A 10,019-nucleotide genomic window follows, 5' to 3' on the forward strand; every position below is an offset into this window, starting at 1 on the left:
GTAGGAGAAATCGTTCCGTTTTGTACATCACGTTTGGGTACCAAACAAAAACGAAAATTCAGTCATCAAAACGGCTAACTGTTTTCCAAATTAACTCCATAATATCGACTGAAACACGGCAAACGCTGTTTAGAATCAATCCTCAAGGTGTTTTTCACATATCTCTTCATTGATATATCGTTTGTGGATGTCTACTTTCTCCTCTGAATCGCTTGGAAAAAGACGTGCAGCTGAAGATGACGCACCAATTTCGACGGAGGACACCGGGCGGACACCTGGCAAATGTAGTCTCTTATGGTCAATCTTCCAATGATATGCCTACAAATACGTCACAATGCTGCAGACACCTTGGGGAAACGATAGATCGGGCAGGCTCATTCCTTGCGCATTCACAGCCATATAAGGAAACAATGAAAAACAGAGCCTCAAAAATCCTGCTCATTTCCTGTTTGAAGTTTCATCTTGGCAATATCTTTGCAGTTTTGGAAAGGTCAGAGTGTTCTCTTTCCAAAGCTGTCAATTATATGCATAGTCGAGCATCTTTTTGTGACAAAATATTGCGCTTAAAACGGGCACATTTTTTTATCCAATAATGAAATAGCGCCCCCATAGATGTAAGTATATACACCTTAACTCAGGTTAACTCAGGTATATTCAGTACCTTAACTCAGGTCTATACATCCAGTCCAGTATATATACACCTTAACTCAGGTCTATTGATCCCTATAACCTTAACTCAGGTCTGTAGATCCAGTCCAGTATGTATACCTTAACTCAGGTCTATAGATCCAGTCCAGTATATACACCTTAACTCAGGTCCAGCAGAGTAGGGGTCCTTTTTTGGTAGTGGGGGGCGATGTGCTGTGTTTGGTTCCTGCTCATTTTCAGGAGGGACCATTCAATGAAACACAGCTCCCTGGGCTTTGTCATGGTGACACAATGTTTAGGGGGCTGGGACGAAGAGAATTGACTAGGACTGCATTAGGCTGGTGATCTCCAATGCCCACAGACAGTTCATAGTAAACACCCTGGGAAGACAGGTAACACTTGTGTTGCTATTTTACCTGTGTAATAACACTGTAATTAAACCAGTAACAGAGTTGTATTAGCATGCTGTTACATAATACTTTAGTAAATACATTATTTTGACAGTTTCAATAATGCAACTGGTTTGATACCTCAAAATGAGTCAGCACAGCTCACAGCAATAGACTTTTCAGCTCATTCTGCTGAACATCGATACTTTTTGTGTGATAACAGAGTACTAACAGTGCAGGAGAAATGAGGTCCCTAACAGGAAATGTGGAAAAAGCTGAGACTCATTCTGGAAGATGAATGTGTCTAGAAGAGGTTCACTCATGGGTCATTACTTAGCTGGTACCAGAGACAGACTGGCCATAGGACAGTTCTGGCAAATGCCAGATGGGTCGTCCATCTTTAGCCCGGTGGGCCTGTCTGAATTGGGCTTTTTCCGGCAAATTATTATTATTCTGGCTAATAATTGAGACCTTGAGGGAAAAATGGACCGGTGTTCCCCAGTCTGACCCTGAGTGGTACTGTACTGAAATGATGTTTTCCAGTCTAGAAGTGTCAAGTGGAATCATCAAACTAACTTCTCACTTCAAATGATCTTTGTTATGATTCACTTTGGTTGTCCTTGCTAACTTAATGTTTGTATTGATGTGAATAATGGAATGTGTGTTTTAAAGAGATCCTAGATCTTGAGTTGAAATGCAGTCATATGTTCCTCATGGCTGTTATAGGAGGATGTCACTTGATTTTTCTCATTTGTATGAAACCTCTGAAATCAGCTTTTGTGAAAAAGACTTACCAATTTCCAGTTACTTTTTTCAGTCTCACAGGAATAAATTCCGGGATATTCCACAAGACTGTATTCGCTTCCCAAATGGCACCCTATTCCCTTTATAGCACACTATAGTGCCCCCTGGTCAAACGTAGTGCACTATAAATGGAACAGGGTGCTATTCAGGAAACAGTCTGTGGTACAGAGAGTCCTTGTTTAGTGATGTCACAGTTCATGTAAACTTAGGAAGACTTCCTCTCTAAGTATCCTCAGCTAAAAGACCGGGGACCGGATTAGTTAGTGTGATGCTGAGCGGAAGAGCAGACAGGGAGGCTAAGGCACAGAGAGACAGAACTGTGGGGTTTCCTTTTAAATGTTTAGATATGGGAAGAGTGCAGAGCCGTATGCTGGGGAGCAGAGGACCAGAGGTAAACAGTGAAATGAGGCGTTGACACAGTAGAGGTATAAACTAGTAAGCTGTAGGGGCAGTGAGGTTCTGGATTGAGGAGGCCCTGGTCTCTCTACTAACCTCAAGGGGACCAAGACGTAACCTCAAACTGGCCAACAGATTTATTGATCTCCTCACTCTTCTCTAAGCTTTGAGGTAAGTAGGGACGTTTTCTTTTCTTTGTTTATTTATTCTTTCTTGGAAAATATGTGAGTTCTTTCTGACTGAGACGTATCAGTGCAGTATTGTTGACTGATGATGATGGATGTTTTTTGCAACACTTAGTAAGATTCACTTTATGTAACAAACTCTGCTTGTTACTGACACTTAAATGGTTCGAGGCTATTGCCTTATATGGTGTTTATGTAGATTAGGCTACATCGTGGGATTTCACCCATGTGATTCTACATCCTGCCTGAAACAAGACATGTTCAGAACTCACACAGGGATATTTATTTGCACAAGGTGTTTCTGATCTGTTGGGATCCCTGACTGAACTTAGTTTTGTCTCTATATCAGGACATGACATCCTTTAAACTTTTAAAGCCCCCATGCAGTCTTTTTTATTGTATTTTTAATCATTACTGTATGTCTAAGTCCCTGTGTGTTTATTTAATAAAATAATTACAAAATATATTTTTTATAATTTAGTTCCCTGAGCCTCTTTTGGCCATAGAAATTATCAGTCTGATCATGTGGGTGTAGGAAACAAATTCTATATATATATATATAATATATTGTGCATACTCACATAAAAAGGTCACTGTGTTGAAATATTATTTTTTTTAAACAGGAAAATCCGGTTTAATGGCACTGTTCTTTAAGTTAAAAGGCAGTCCTCTGACGATCATCTAATAAAGTCACTATCATAACTTAATCATTACTTATATCCTTGCCACTGGGTAACACTGGTTGAATCAATGTTGTCACTTTAATAAAAATGGTTGTTTGTAGACATATCTACTGTATCTACTATAGGCCTTGGGGTGGCAGGTAGCCTAGTGGTTAGAGCGTTGGGTCAGTAACCGAAAGATTGCTGGATGGAATCCCTGAGCTGACAAGGTAAAAATCTGTCATTCTGCCCCTGAACAAGGCAGTTAACCCACTGTTCCCTGGTAGGCCGACAAGGTAAAAATCTGTCATTCTGCCCCTGAACAAGGCAGTTAACCCACTGTTCCCTGGTAGGCCGACAAGGTAAATATCTGTCATTCTGCCCCTGAACAAGGCAGTTAACCCACTGTTCCCTGGTAGGCCATCATTGTAAATAAGAATTTGTTCTTAACTGACTTGCCTAGTTAATTAAAGGTTAAATTTAAAACATGTCTGTTTGTGTCACTTTGAGGTGAAATATCAGACCGCTATATATATATGTTGTTTTTGATTTGACTATTGATTGTTTTTAAAATAGCAACAATACATCACTATTATGTTTGTGGTTGATCAACTTGGGAGTTGCTGCTGAGGCTGGAAACACAGTGTGAGACAATTGTCAGCAGAATTTTGTCAATGAATGTGTTGTAACTGGCAGAAACCATTTATCTCTGTAATCTCCTCCGAGAGCCGTTTGATATCACATTTCCTGTAAATTACACCCTCTGTAACACATATTACTACTAATGATGATTAACTTGGCCTTGTGGACTGGATAATATGCAGAGATATTGAAATTAAAATAGTCATTCAGTCCCATGTATTTTTTGCATGTCTCTTTACAATGTGCTGTAGGCAGCCTGTGGCCACATTGCTCTCATTGCTTTTGACAAATTGCATTACTCATTTAATTATGCCCTCAACTGAGCATGTTATACTCATTAGCTTGGATGTTCTAAATTGTTCTTCAATGTAAATGTAGTAGTCAAATATTATCTCGCTATGATGCATATATATACAGTGCAATTGGAAACTATTCAGACCCCTTGACTTTTTCCACATTTTGTTACGTTTTAGCCTTATTCTAAAATAGATTAAATAAATGTTTTGCCAAATCAATCTACACACAATACCCCATAATGACAAAGCAAAAACTGATTTCTTTAAATGTATGAAAATATATTAATAATGAAAACTAGAAATATCTTATTTACATAAGTATTCAGACCCTTTGCTATGAGACTAGAAATTGAGCTCAGATGCATCCTGTTTCCATTGATCATCCTTAAGATGTGTCTACAACTTGATTGGAGTCCAGCTGTGGTAAATTCAATTGATTGGACATGATTTGGAAAGGCATACATCTGTTTATATAAGGTCCCACAGTTGACAGTGCATGCCAGAGCAAAAACTAAGCCATGAGGTCAAAGGAATTGTCCGTAGAGCTCTGAGACAGGATTGTGTCCAGGCACAAATCTAATTCTGCAGCATTGAAGGTCCCTAACAACAGTGGCCTCCATCATTTTTAAATGGAAGAAGTTTGGAACCTCCAAGACTCTTTCTAGAGCTGGCCGCCCGGCCAAACTAAGCAATCGGTGGAGAAGGGCCTTGGTCAGGGAGGTGACCAAGAACCCGATGGTCACTCTGATAGAGCTCCAGAGTTCTGTAGAGATGGGAGAATCTTCCAGAAGGGCAACCATTTCTGCAGCACTCCACCAAACAAGCCTTTATGGTAGAGTGGCCAGACGGAAGCCACTCTTCAGTAAAGGGCACATGACAGCTCGCTTGGAGTTTGCCAAAAGGCAAACTCATTCATCCCCCTCCTCTCCCCTGTAACTATTCCCCAGGTCGTTGCTGTAAATGAGAACGTGTTCTCAGTCAACTTACCTGGTAAAATAACGGATAAATAAAAATAAAAAAAGACTCTCAGACCATGAAAAACAAGATTCTCTGGTCTGATGAAACGGATATGGAACTCTTTGGCCTGAATGCCAAACGTCACGTCTGGAGGAACCTGGCACCATCCTTACGGTGAAGCATGGTGGTGGCAGCATCATGCTGTGGGGATGTTTTTCAGCTGCAGGGTCTGGGAGACTCGTCAGGATCGAGGGAAAGATGAACGGAGAAAAGTATAGAAGGATCCATGATGAAAACCTGCTCCAGAGCGCTCAGGAACTCAGACTGGGGCGAAGGTTCACCTTCCAACAGGACAACGACCCTAAGCACACAGCCAAGACAACGCAGGAGTAGCTTAGGGACAAGTCTCTGAATGTCCTTGAGTGGCCCAGCCAGACCCGGACTTGAACCCGATCGAACATCTCTGGAGACCTGAAAATATATATGCAGCGACGCTCCCCATCCAACCTGACGGAGCTTGAGAGGATCTGCAGAGATCAAATGCAGATGTGCCAAGCTTGTAGCATCATACTTCAGGCTGTAATCACTGCCAAAGGTGCTTGAACAAAGTACTGAGTAAAGGGTCTGAATAGTTATGTAAATGTCATATTTCAGTTTTGCTATTTTTAATACATTTTCAAAAACCTGTTTTTGCTTTGTCATTATGGGGCATTGTGTGTAGATTGATGAGGGAAAAAACAATTGAATCCATTTTAGAATTAGGTTGTAACATAACATTTGGAAAAAGTCAAGGGGTCTGAATACTTTCCGAATGCACCGTATACACTGAGTATACAAAACATTCAGAACCCCTGGTCTTTCCATGACACAGACTGACCAGGTGAATCTAGATGAAAGCTATGATCCCTTATTGATGTCACTTATTAAATCCACTTCAATCAGTGTAGAAGGATTTTAAAGCCATGAGACAATTGAGACATGGATTGTGTATGTGTGCCATTCAGAAGGTGAATAGGCAACTGTATACACAAGACAAAAGATTTAAGTGCCTTTGAACAGGGTATGGTAGTAGGTGGCAGGCACACCGGTTTGTTTCAAGAACTGTAACGCTGCTGGGTTTTTCATGCTCAACAGTTTCCTGTGTGTATCAATAATGGTCCACCACCCAAAGGACATCCAGCCAACTTAACACAACTGTGGGAAGCATTGGAGTCAACATGGGCCAACATCCCTGTGGAAGGTTTTTGACACATTGTAGAGTCCATGCCCCAACGAATCGAGGCGTTCCTGAGGGCAAAAGGGGAGGGGTGGGTTGTATACTCAGTGTACATCACATTTCTTTAAAGAATTCCAGATGTCAGTGTGATCAGTCAGTTTCTGCTCTAAGTTAACACGCCTGAGCAGACTGGCTGTTTCTAATCCTTTCCACTCAGTTGACTTCCCCACAATCTCCCTGCTTTGCCAGTCCCACGCCTCTTCTCTCTGCCCTAATATGGTTCATTGCAGGCTGTGGGAAGGGGATTGAGGATACAGAGGCCATCTATCTGTGTGTGTGTTGTGTCCGACTATTCCAAACACACTACGGTCTACTTGGTGTTATACAAAGTGAGACTAAGTAGCTCTTCACAACAGGAACTTAAAGACAGGGGTTGTCTACAACGTATTGTCTTGTATAAAATGACACTAATTTAGACTCACTAACCTTGTAGAGAGGTCAGATGTTGAAATAGGTGGGTTTGTTTAAAAGTAATATTTATTGCATGATATCTGTAAGAACCGACGCTGGAGTAGAGAAGCAGGTACGGGGAGTGAACATTTCATTCTGCACAGACATGGAACAGGACAGGAGCAGCGTCAGAACCAGGTAATGACAAAGACAAACAACAATGAATGCAGAAGCAGAGAACAGACAGATATGAGGTAACAACACAGGTGATTGAGTCCAGGTGAGTCCAATGAATTGCTGATGCGCGTGACGAGGGAAGCAGGTGTGCATAATGATGGTGGCAGGAGTGCGTAACGCCGGGCAGGCTGTCGCCTTCGAGCACCAGGGAGGGAGAGCTGGAGCAGGCGTGTCAGATATCCCTTTAAAGGAAGTTATCAGATAGCTCTGTGTTGGTTGATTTCATAAGGTCCCAATCTCAAAAAAAAGGAGGGCTGAAATGCATAATAATATACTATGATGACACTGCAAATACCAAAAGCCCCACAAGAATTATGTCTGACATCTTGAAATCATAGCATCTGTTCTACTCTCTATTGCTCTCTGTGCTGATTCCCTTTGAAGAAGTTCACTTTGCCGGAAAACTGAATAATATGAATCATTTGCAATTCTCTATACAGCTGCATTTCCTGTCAGTCCTGTTCCTATTGCTAGGGTATATTATGTAGCATACGTTTGCTTATTTTTCTGTCTAAAAGCCCACCTTCACTGTTAAATATACAAATAAATTACACCCGTCTCTGATTCCCATGTCTGAGAAAACGAATGGATTTCTAGTTGGTAAATAAACACTTGAAATGAATGGAATAGCTCAGATGCCCTTGTAATTGGCTCGTTAATGGGGTTGATGCCAACAGAAACAAACACTGTGACCGTACCACAATGGGAGTGGATGGTGGAGAAGTAGTGACATTGGTGGCTAGAGTCCAGGGCCCAGGTCAAAGTTGAATAAGTGTTTAGGTAACAGAGGATGCCTGTTCTCATGAGACTCCAGATCCTCAGGAAAGATTTCCCTACCTGATATGTACACACAAACATACGTGGTTACTTTATCTGGGTTGTGTCAAATTGCACCCTATTCCCTATATAGTGCACTACTTCTGGCCAGGATTTTGGTCAAAACTACTGCACTATATAAGGAATAGGGTGCAATTTGGGATGCAACCTGGACTGCATACACACTGACGTCCGCATGATCCAATGGAATTGGCTGTATAATGTCCGACAGACTATTCCCATCCAGTATCAAGTTAAGTATTTATTTGGATCACCTCATCAAGTAATACAACAACAATGATTGGAAAATAATTGTCAGCAGGGGGCTGATATTTTGTTCATGAATGTTTTGTAGATGCAGTCTTCAGTATTTAGAGAATATCACACCATCTAAACATTATTACAACATGATTATGATATTGGTTTATGTTTAGATTTCCAAGAATATTTTCCTGAATATTCAGTGTATGGTTCAGAATTCCTCAACTAAAAATGCCATGATAAATAGGTGTGGGCTAGTTGTGTTGATCTGAAAAATGAACCCACTTAACTCCATATTGTTTTTTGTTGTTGTTTTTTTCAGGCCGCGGGGCCAACCACAGAACCATGGAGCCTGCCTATACTGGGATGTCACTGGATAACTCGACCTCAACAGTGATGCCCATGGCGACCTCCGCCGGCAACACCAATGTGAGCAGAGAGCCATACATGCACCGCCTGGCCCATCTAGACGAAGGTCTCTACAATGACTTCTACAGCCTGTGGATCTGTCTGGTGGTGGTCAACACACTCATCTTCATGGTGGGAATGGTTCTCAACACCCTGGCCCTGTACGTGTTCTGCTTCCGCACCAAGCCCAAGACCACCTCAGTCATTTACACCATCAATCTGGCTGTCACAGACCTACTGGTTAACCTCTCCCTGCCCACACGTATCATTCTCTATTACAGTGGGGAAAGTGCCTCAACTGCTCCTACGTGCATATATTCAGCTACTTTGTCAACATGTACTGCAGCATCCTCTTCCTCACCAGTATATGCGTGGACAGATACCTGGCCATAGTACAGGCTGAGGCCTCTAGGAAGTGGAGGAACCCTAACGTGGCCAAGGGGGTGTGCATTTTCATCTGGCTCTTCGCTATCGTGGTCACCTACTCCTTCCTCACCACGGCGTTCCGACACGCGGGCTGCTGCGTCTCCAAGCTCTTCGTCCTGACTGTCTTCGAGTTCTTCCTCCCCTTGGTCGTCATTGTGGTGTTCACCGTGCGCATCATGTGTGCCCTGTCCAACTCCAGTCTGATGCAGCAGAGCAGAGAGAGGCGCGTGCGGGCCGTGCAGCTCCTCACCACTGTCCTGGTCATCTTCACCATCTGCTTCACCCCGTTCCACGTCAGGCAGGTGCTGGTGTACTTCTACCCCGACATGCCCCACCACATCATTGTCTACCACGTCACCGTCACCCTCAGCAGCCTGAACAGCTGCATGGACCCCATCGTCTACTGCTTCGTCACCAACAACTTCCAGTCCAGCATGAGGGGCTTCTTCCGCAAGGCGGAGGCAGAGCTGGAGCAGACCAGTGGGAACATCATCAGCATGCAGAATAGCTCCAAGGGCTCGGGGACTGTCACAGCTATCGCTCACAGTGTGATGATGAACGTCCTGTCCTCCTCCTCTCCCCAGCATGGGAACCACATAGCGTTAGACTGAGAAAGGGATGGGAAGATTGAGGAATGGGATGTTCAGTGTTCAGAGAGAGATGGACTTCTATTGCCTAACTGTGAGACTCTGGAGTGCAATTGACATACTAAAGTAGGCTATTCTCCAATTTGAGAAAATGCTTTCCTGCTTCTATTATTGTAGCCTATTTTTGGCTTGGAAATGTAAGTACTTGAAGACATTTTCGGACAAGAAACGTTATTTCTCCTGAGTTGGCCTACACAAGTCACGATGGAGGGCATTGACACTGACTACGACCTATAACGTGTTTATTGCAGCATGATTTATTTCTCCTGTGTTGGCCTACACCAGTCACGATGGAGGGCATTGACACTGACTACGACCTATAACGTGTTTATTGCAGCATGATTTATTTCTCCTGTGTTGGCCTACACCAGTCACGATGGAGGGCATTGACACTGACTACGACCTATAACGTGTTTATTGCAGCATGATTTATTTCTCCTGTGTTGGCCTACACCAGTCACGATGGAGGGCATTGACACTGACTACGACCTATAACGTGTTTATTGCAGCATGATTTATTTCTCCTGAGTTGGCCTACACCAGTCACGATGGAGGGCATTGACACTGACTACGACCTAT

At 42.8% G+C, this 10,019-nt stretch overlaps 1 pseudogene; it reads left to right on the forward strand.

The window, feature by feature from the left end:
• Window positions 1-1,864: 1,864 nt before the first annotated feature.
• LOC135520944 (G-protein coupled receptor 20-like) lies at window positions 1,865-9,832 on the forward strand (annotated as a pseudogene).
• Window positions 9,833-10,019: the final 187 nt, after the last annotated feature.

The sequence above is a fragment of the Oncorhynchus masou genome, chromosome 29 (assembly GCF_036934945.1).
Source record: "Oncorhynchus masou masou isolate Uvic2021 chromosome 29, UVic_Omas_1.1, whole genome shotgun sequence".
In the NCBI taxonomy this organism is placed as follows: Eukaryota; Metazoa; Chordata; class Actinopteri; order Salmoniformes; family Salmonidae; genus Oncorhynchus; species Oncorhynchus masou.